The sequence below is a fragment of the Diospyros lotus genome, chromosome 3 (genome assembly GCF_014633365.1).
Source record: "Diospyros lotus cultivar Yz01 chromosome 3, ASM1463336v1, whole genome shotgun sequence".
In the NCBI taxonomy this organism is placed as follows: domain Eukaryota; kingdom Viridiplantae; phylum Streptophyta; class Magnoliopsida; order Ericales; family Ebenaceae; genus Diospyros; species Diospyros lotus.
In genome coordinates, this window is record NC_068340.1 from 40,028,860 (window position 1) to 40,040,082 (window position 11,223).

Genomic DNA, 11,223 nt, shown 5'->3' on the forward strand with positions numbered 1-11,223 from the left:
ATTTCTACTTTAATAAGGGTACTTATTTTGAATTATTAATTTTCTTGAATTTTTAAGCCAATGTTTCAAATTTCCACTTTAAATTATAAGGTATTTTTCTTTTTTAAATTAAAAGAAGTATTTTTATTTTGAATTATTTTAATAATTTTAGTGTACAAAAGTGATAGATTCTTAATAATTAAATGATAAAAACCTTATCATTATAATTGAGAAATTAGTGAATCACCCGTGCAATGCACGAATATCGCAAGAAAAAAAATAATCGTTAAAGCGGAAGTTATATAATTTAGTAGTTATAATAAATTAACATCATAATAAAGAAGTAAAAAATAAATAAAATAATCATGTTGCAATCATGAGAAATGAACAAACATACAACAAAATTAGTTATTCAATTATTCTGGAATATGTATGCTCCTTTTTGTCTGACCTTTTTTTTTATTTTTTGACCTTTTTTATACTTTTATTATGGTCTTTCTACTAACACATATGTGTGTCTTTAACAAAAAATTGTATCCAACGTCTATAGTATTCGTGACTTATTAGAGTGAGGTTAACGTCTATCATTTCTAACACACTATTTTTACTTTGATGCCCGAAATACTAAAAATGTGACATGTCTTATTCTGAACTCTTAGTAGCAAGGTAGTTGATTACTCAGTATAAATGGTAATTTCTCGATTCATTTTATTAATTATTTGATTGAAAATGTTTCTCGTTCGTTATGATTTTAATATTGTGTATGTTATTAAATTATAGCTCAATTATGATAAATTTTTGTGCAATACGCTGGAAAGAATAATTTGTGCAGTGAAAAAAAAAAAAAGAATGCAGGTAAGAATGTAGGAACGTTAAACACCCACTATAAATTAGTGGATCAAAAAAAATATACAAATAAATAGAAGTGAAAGAACATAAAAAATGAACAAATACATAAGTGTGAATCAGTAAAAAAAAAACTAAATAATAAAAGAAAACAAAAACATGTAGATCAAACAAATTACCTATATATAAATCCAACAACAGCCAAAATATTTAGAAATAAAAAATTAGCAAACCAAGTTTACCTTGCATAAGAAATTATAACAAAAACTAACAAATAAAATTCAGTAGCAATTAACAAAACAACCTCAAAAGTTTTATAGGAATAGGTCATAACAAAGAAAAAAAAAACATTGTAATCCAAAACCAATCAAATAAACTTTTTTCAGTTATCCTCCTTCTTGATTATCGATTGAATTTTCTTAGTTGCATTAGTCAACAAATTGCCAAGAAAAGCCCTTTTGACAAAACATCCTTCATAGTTTTCCAATGTATGTATAACTCACAACCCGACTTCAGCAACATAGTAACTTCATCATTAGATAAAGAAATTTAGAATATAATTTCATTAATTAGTACTTACGTCATACATATTAGGAACCCCAAACTTATTTTACAAATATAAATATTAAATTCTAAAAATTGATGAAGCACATTTTCCCCCTCAATTTCGGTCTTTTCAATCTTTCAATAAAGATTAGACTCTTGCTATTGAGAAATGTGAACATAACACATTAAAACATGTTTTAGCACATAGTCATTCTTAACACATTGCAAACATTAAAATCTTAAATACTATACTAACTTGACTTGGTCCTAGCATACACGTGCACTTAGAGATTAAATTAGGGTTAATTACCAACTTCATCCGTAATATCCTGAAAATTGAGAAATAAATAATGAATATTCAAACCGATGTTTGAGGATATTATTGAATATTTGGGAATTTAAGAGGAAGAAGAAGAAGTAATTTCTAGGCAAGCTCTCATCCTTTTAATTCCTTTGATTTCCAAGCTTCTTGGTTCCTCTTCGCAGCCTGTTGCCTCTCTCTCGCTGTTATACATTCTATACAGCAGTGTTAAATATATATATATATATTTATATATAACGATGTAAGCAGCAGTGGTCTTGACTGATTATATAGATATACATATATGGTTCCTGTTGGCCTTGTTATCGCACGAATGGCCGCCATGGCAGGGGAGCTTGTCGTGGGGATTTATATATGTGATCGAGGATGCCAATATAAAAATATATATTGATACACAAGCAAGTGCAGGTGTGTACAGTGAGCAGTGAGCAAGGAGGGTGTGCGTGTGATAATCATTGTGTGTGTGTTCACTGGGGAAGCTTAAGATAATTAATGGGTGTGATCATTAGGTGTGTCCATGAGGGGAGAAATTGAAGTGATATATTTATATATATATATATATAATGTCGACGGATGAAATTAGAGGCAGCAGCACATCCTTGTGCACTTGGAGCTTGAAGTGGTTATACACATATATACATTTATGTAAATGTTGCTTAAAGATTATAAGTATAATTTGAGTTATCTAAATAAATAATAATAGTAATAGATATGATTTAATTTAAAATAAATATGAGATTTATTGGGATTTTATTTACGGTGTGCTTACGTGGGATTTTAGATGATTAGATTTAATTAATACGAGCCACGGGTTTTATTAATCGCTATTAAACGTTTTACTTCGCAGCGGGAGTGCAAGAAATACAAGAAACGACCGTGTAAAGGCAAACTCCTAACCCTCTCCTCGTGTTCTTCAATTCTCATAAAAGACCCCGTGATTTCTCGTATTTTATCATCTCCCTTACTTTAATTCGATACCTAACCTTATTTATTGCATTATTATTCATTTGTTTTAACTTAAATTAAATCCGAATCTTCTAGAATCTTATTCGTTGTGAGCCTATGGGGGTTTGTACCGCCCCCACTCCTTTTGGGAATGATGCTGAACTAGCCTGGGAACTAGATTCCTAGATGTACGGGTTTATTTACTATTTTATCGGGTTTATTTACAGTTTTTCTCGAATTTATTTATGGTTCGGTTAGAGCTATCGAGCAGTAGGGCAGGGGTCGGTTGTTGGTGACGTTGGGGTAGACTATTGTACGGCCCTGAAGTGGACCGTCGAGTGGACACTCCTAGTCACTGGCCGTTGATCGATGCCGGGCACTGCTGACTAGCTCTGCCAGTATGTGATTTACTACACGTTTAGATTTATTATATTGCTATCCATGATTTGATATGCACATGGGTACGGGTTACATATTGGGATATTCATTTATTGAGTATGCTTGGACACGAACATGCTAGCTTGGTTAGGTTGCATCCGGCACGGGCATATGTATCGCGTGTGGTTTACTATGTGGGCGGAGCATGGCCTGATGCCTGGATGTATGGGCGCCATGTATCACGTTGATGCTCATTACGCCATTACATTTTTATGTGCATTACATGGCTACTGATAGTTATTAGTTCTCGGACGGGAGTACCGTTCCGATGGAGCCTATGGCTCGGGTGTCGGGAGTACCGACATAAACGGGTGACGGGAGTACCGACCCGGGACAGCGCGCGCAGGTTTGTTGGAGATACATGTTGCCTTTCAGGGCAATGGCAGGTTGGTATGGACTTGGGTGTTGTGTGTCTTGTGTAGGCCCCAATGACCGATATATGCTTTTATTATGCTATGCTATTGTGTTGTAGCATCGCATGACTTGTGTGTACATGGGGGTTTATTCTGGGAGAGAGTTTATTGGATTCATACAACCTTCAGCCTTTCTTTTCTTATGCTTGCTGAGTCTCTCGACTCACCTTGCTTTCCATCATTCCAGGTAGTGGCAGCGTGGGCCATGGCAAGGGAGTCATCTCTTAGCGGTAGAGTCAGTATGGTGTACAGGCAGTCCCGTTTGTTCTTGTCAACTCTGATGTCTAAGTAGGATTTACTCTATTATTTTTACTGTGTCAGGTCATCCCTCGAGTCTCATGTATGTTGGCACAGGTGTTTGTGTTTATTTATTTATCATGTGACCGTTGTGCTAGCGGGGTACCCGTAGTGCATGCATGTGTTTAGCTTCGTTTTCGCTATGCTTATTTTTGTGTATGCATGCCAGGGTAGTTTTGTCTTGTGTCTCATTCTTTTTCCTTCCATAGGCGCTCTCGTTCGGGTAGTCCGGGTGGTCAGGGATATCCCGGCGGGGATGCTTATATCATCACACTAAAAACTTTATTACATTTGCAAATAAAATTAAAAAATAAAATTATAACATTTAAGTTATATATAAAATTATAACATTTAAAATTATAAAAATAAATTTAAATTAATTAAGCTATATATAAAATAAAGATAATTTAAATAATTAATTAATTATATAAATGATAATAATCAAATTTTCAAAATTGATTATCCATATATGACTTCACATATTTTTCTTGTCAATCAATTACCACATTCAAGATAGGTCAAATTTTTAAGAAAGTAACAAAAAAAATAATAATGTTAAAAAATAAAATTATAACATTTAGTTATATATAAAATTATAACATTTAAAATTATAAAAAAATAAATTTAAATTAATTAAACTATATATAAAATAAAGATAATTTAAATAATTAATTAATTATCCATACATGACTTCACATATTCCTCCGACAATTAATTACTACATTCAAAACATGTCAATTTTTTTTTTAAAAAAAAAAGTTAAAAAATAAAATTATAACATTTAAGTTATATATAAAATTATAACATTTAAAATTAAAAAAATAAATTTAAATTAATTAAATTATAATAATCAAATTTTCAAATTTGATTATCTATACATGATTTCTTCTTCCTAATAATTAATTACCACATTCAAGATAAATCAAAACTTTTAGAAAGCAACAAAAAAAACAAACTAACTTTTAATTGAAAAACTTAATGTTACAAGAACTTCTAAAAAAATAAGGCTGCGTTCTCTTTACTTTTCAATTTTCAGTTTTGAGTTTTGAATTTATTTTCAATTTTCTATTTTGGTAGTCTATTTTTAAAAAATTAAAAACGCGTTCTCTTTGTCATTTTGAAAAATTATTTCTCAAAACAGAAAATTAGAAAAAGCGTTCTCTTTGAAATTTTGAAAATAATTTTTTAATGATATTTTATTCAATAAATTTGATTATTCAGTAAATTAAAAATATTTAATATTTATAAATTATTAAAAAAATATCTACATTTTAAAGTTAATGAATTTTATAATATTTTTTATTATAATAATAAAATATGAATAAATAAATGTGTTTTGAGTTTTGAGTTTGTTTTGTATGAAAACACTCAAAACAACTTTTTGTTGTTTTGAGTTTTTTTTACAATTTTTTTTTTATTTTCAAAAATACATTTTTAAAAACAGTAAAGAGAACGCGTTTTCATTATTTTAAAAAATTAAAAACTAAAAATGACTTAAAAACAGTAAAGAAAACGCAACCTAAGCTATTACACAAATTCTGTTCACATTAATATGACTTTACATATTGTTTATCCATACATGATTTTACATATTCCACTTAGTAATCAATTATCACATTCAACACATGTCAAATTTTTAAGAAATCAACAAAAAAAAGTTAAAAAATAAAATTATAATATTTAAGCTATATATAAAATTATAACATTTTAAATTATAAAAAAATAAATTTAAATTAATTAAACTACATATATAAAAAATAAAAATAATTTAAATAATCAATTAATTATATAAATGATAATAATCAAAATTTTAAAATTAATTATCCATATGTAGCTTCATATATTTCTCCTGCCAATAATAAAAATATAAAAAATAATAAAAATTTTAAACAAAATATGACAACATATGATAAATATAAATAACCTATACAAATTATTTTTATTTAACATTATAAAAAAATAAATTTAAATTAATTAAACTATATATATAAAAAAATAAAGATAATTTAAATAATCAATTAATTATATAAATGATAATAATCAAATTTTTAAAATTAATTATCCATATATGACTTCACATATTTTTCCTACCGATAATAAAAAAATAAAACATAATAAATTTTTCAAAAAAAATATGAGAACATATGATAAATATAAATAGCTTATACAAAATATTAATTTTGTCAAAATAACTTAAACAACTTATTTAAAAAATAAATTTAAATTAATTAAATGATATATATAAAATAAAGATAATTTAATTAATTATATAAATTATAATAATCAAATTTTCAAAATTAATTATCTATACATAATTTCACATCTTCTCCCTGACAATTAATTACCACATTTAAGATATGTTAAATTTTTTTGAAAGTAATAAAAAAATAAAGTTAAAAAATAATTATTAATTAAAAAACTTAATGCTATGACGACTTTCAAAAAATTAAATTGTTACACAAAACTTGTTCACATTGACAAACCGAAAACACGATTAAAATTAATTGATTGAAAACCAAAAGCCTGGTTAAACTAATTAAATAAATAATAATAATCAATTAAGTTATATATAAAATTATAACATTTAAAATTTAAAAAAATTAAATTAAGTTAATTAAACTATAAAATTATATAAAACTATAACATTTAAAATCTATATATATATTATAACAAAACAGTCGTCAAAATTTTTCCCGCCCATTTTCAGTTATTATTTTGATATTTTATTATTTTTTTTAATTTTTTTTGCTTACTCGAAATAGAATTTTTATAGGTCATTAATTAAGTCTTGGAGATGTAGTTCTTGGAACATGTAGTTATTGGAATATGTAATTCTTGGAACATGTAAATAGTTTTTTTCATAATTAAATAGTGTTTGGAGAATGTGTAAGCATGCTGGTATATGAAGAGCCAAGATAAATATTATTAATTTATCTATATTATTAATTTTTAAATATTAGCATAAAATTTTAATTAAAATAAATTACAGAAAAATGAAACTTTTTTAAATCGGGAAAAATCTTGAGATTAGGTAATACTGTTGAATATCGACTGTCAAGTAAATTTTTTATTTTATTTTTATATAAATAGTTTAATTAATTTAAATTTATTTTTTTATAATTTTAAATGTTATAATTTTATATATAACTTAAATGTTATAATTTTATTTCTGAACTTTTTTTTTTTGGTTACTTTTTTAAAAATGTGACATGTTTTAAATGTGATAATTGATTGCTAGGAGAAATATGTAAAGTCATGTATGGATAATCAATTTTAAAATTTGGATTATTATTATTTATATAATTAATTAATTATTTAAATTGTCTTTATTTTATATATAGTTTAATTATTTTAAATTTATTTTTTTATAATTTCAAATGTTATAATTTTATATATAACTTAAATGTTATAATTTTATTTTTTAACTTTATTTTTGTTTGTTGCTTTCTTAAAAATGTGACATGTCTTAAATGTGGTAATTGATTGCGAGAAGAAATATGTAAAGTCATGTATGTATAATTAATTTTAAAAAATTGATTATTATCATTTATATAATTAATTAATTATTTAAATTATCTTTATTTTATATAGTTTAATTAATTTAAATTTATTTTTTATAATTTTAAATATTATAATTTTATATATAACTTAAATATTATAATTTTATTTTTTAATTTTTTTTTTTTTTGTTTTCTTAAAAATTTGATTTGTCTTAAATATAGATTGTCAGAAGAAATATGTAAAGTCATTTATGGATAATCAATTTTGACAATTTGATTATTATCATTTATATAATTAATTGATTATTTAAATTATTCTTATTTTATATATTTTTTAATTAATTTAAATTTATTTTTTATATTTTTAAATGTTATAATTTTATATATAATTTAAATATTATAATTTTATTTTCTTAACTTTTTTTTATTACTTTATTAAAAATTTGATTTGTCTTAAATATAGATTGTCAGAAGAAATATGTAAAGTCATGTATAAATAATTAATTTTGAAAATTTGATTATTATCATTTATATAATTAATTGATTATTTAAATTATTCTTATTTTATATATTTTTTAATTAATTTAAATTTATTTTTTATATTTTTAAATATCATAATTTTATATATAATTTAAATATTATAATTTTATTTTTTAACTTTTTTTTTGTTACTTTCTTAAAAATTTGACCTGTCTTAAATGTGGTAATTGATTACCAAGAGAAATATGTAAAGTTATGGATAATCAATTTTGAAAATTTGATTATTATCATTTATATAATTAATTGATTATTTAAATTATCTTTATTTTATATATAGTTTAATTAATTTAAATTACTTTTCTTATAATTTTAAATATTATAATTTTATATATAACTTAAATGTTATAATTTTATTTTTAACTTTTTTTTTTTACTTCCTTAAAAATTTGACCTATCTTAAATGTGATAGTTAATTGTTAGGAGAAATATGTAAAGTCATGTATGGATAATTAATTTTGAAAATTTAATTATTATTATTTTATATAATTAATTGATTATTTAAATTATCTTTATTTTACATACAATTTAATTAATTTAAATTTATTTTTTATAATTTTAAATATCATAATTTTATTTTTCAACTTAATTGATTATTATCATTTATTTAATTCTCCTTTTTCCCATTAGTCTACACTGAAGATGTGTTATATGTTAGACTTGGAGAAATTAAATGTAAATTAAATTTGTATTTTGAAAATTATGTTAAGTGAGTAAGATTCAAATTGTGTAGCAAAGCATGAGAAAAAAGAGAAACTTAATGGTGGCATGTGATTTGATAAATTGAAAGAAATAGGAGAATTTGAAGGAAGAGAAATTAATTAAAGAAAGTAAATATCTCTCTCTCTTCTTCCTCTCCATTCCCGTTCAACCTTTTCATTTCTTCTCTTCTCCTTTCTTGATTATTCTTCTCAAATTTTCTTTTATTCTTTACTTTTATTTAGTAAATTTTAACCGTATTTTTTTATCCAATTTGGTCTTCTGGTGTAACATATCACCACTATTCTGTCAAGTGAGTAATCTGAATGCAACTAAGAAAAATTAGGCCTTGAGGGTTCGTGTGGTATGCACATATGAGACAAATACACGTAAAAATTCCCCCCAAAAAAATCTACCCCTGAATGCATATTTCAAAATAAAGAGGTTGGTTATCATTTTTTTTTTTTCCTGTTATTATGTAATTTTTTTATTTTTTACGCATGGCTTATTGTATTACATGTTAATTTAGGTTTATTTTTACATGGTTTCGGAATAGAATTATGTGCTTTTAATTGTTCGTCTATCATTGAATGCATATAAGGAAATCTTTCAAAATCTGTAATCTTTTTGTTGTATTTTCATGATTGTAACACGATTATTTTATTTATTTTTTATTTCTTTATTGTGATTTTTATTTATTGTAACTACTAAATTATATAATTTTAACTTTAACAAATTTTTTTTTTTTTTTACGATATCTATTCATCCATGCATCGCATGAGTGATCCACTAGTTATAAAAATATAAAATAATTAAACTATATATAAAATAAAGATAATTTAAATAATCAATTAATTATAAAAATAATAATAATCAAATTTTCAAAATTGATTATCCATACATGATTTTACATATTCTTTTTAGAAAACTTAAAGTTAAAAAATAACTATTAGTTGAAAATTTTAATGCTAGGACTACTTCCAAAGAATTAAACTGTTACACAAAATTCACTTACATTGATAAACCAAAAACACGGTTAAAATTAATTGGTTTAAAATAAGAAAATATGGTTAAACTAATTAAATAAATGATAATAATTAATTAAGTTATATATAAAATTATAATAAAATAAATTTAAATTAATTAAATATATATATAAAATAAAAATAATTTAAATAATTAATTAATTATATAAATGATAATAATCAAAATAAAATTGATTATCCATACATGACTTCACATATTTCTTTTGACAATTAATTACCACATTCAAGATAGGTCAAATTTTTAAGAAAGTAACAAAAAAAATTAAAAAATAAAATTATAGCATTTAAAATTATAAAAAATAAATTTAAATTAATTAAACTATATATAAAATAAAGATAATTTAAATAATCAATTAATTATATAAATGACAATAATAAAATTTTTGAAATTGATTATCCATACATGATTTTACATATTTCTCCTGGCAATCAATTACCACATTCAAGACAGGTCAAATTTGTAAGAAAGCAACAAAAAAAAAAGTTAAAAAATAAAATTATAATATTGAAGTTATATATAAAATTATAATATTTAAAATTATAAAAAATAATTTTAAATTAATTAAACTATATATAAAAAATAAAAATAATTTAAATAATCAATTAATTATATAAATGATAATAATCAAATTTTCAAAATTAATTATCCATATATGACTTCACATATTTCTGCTGTCAATAATAAAAATATAAACCATAATAAATTTTTCAAAAGAAATATGACAACATGTGATAAATATAAATAGCCTATACAAAATATTAATTTTGTCAAAATAACTTAAACGACTTATTTAAAATAATCTAATTTTGTCTAAATAACTAATTTAACATAACCTATCAACTAATTATTTTTCAAAATTAAGTAATAACATAGACATATATAAGATTTGTACTTTTTTTGCATGGTTTTGAAACTAATTAAGGATTTTAGAGTTTTAAGTGGTGACTTTATTGAGAGAGAATGAGAGATAAATTATGGAAAATAAAATAAAAAATTAAATTTATTTTTTAAAAAAATTTACTTGACAGTCGTTATCCGATGGTATTACCTGATATCTCAAGATTTCTCTTGATTTAAAAAAGTTTTATTCTTTTGTAATTTATTTCAATTAAAATTTTATATTAATATTTAATAATTAATATTATGGATTAGATCTTGTCTCTTCATATACCATGCTCACACATTCTTCAAACATTTTTCAGCTAAAAAAAATTATCTACAGGTTTCAAGAACTACACGTTTTTCACAAATTTAGGATTAATTAATGATCTACAAAAATTCTATTTCGGGTAAGAAAAAAAATAAACAAAACATAATAAAATACCAAAATAGAAACTGAAAATGGGCGGGAAAAGAATTTGACGACTATTTTGTTATAATATATATATAGATTAAGAAAATGATAAAAACATCTAATTATAAAATTAAGAAAATGATAAAAATATTTTGTACCAACCGATAATAATTATAACAGTACTTATTTTTAGTAATTTAATTATTGACTAATCACATAATATTAAATAAAAAATATTTCTCTTAAATTTTGTTTAAAATATTTTATATTAAAAAATATTTTATATTTTAAAATATCATAAATTAACGGTCTTTCTATATGTTGTTGTTCCTCCTAGTTGGACCCTACAAGTAACTCTTT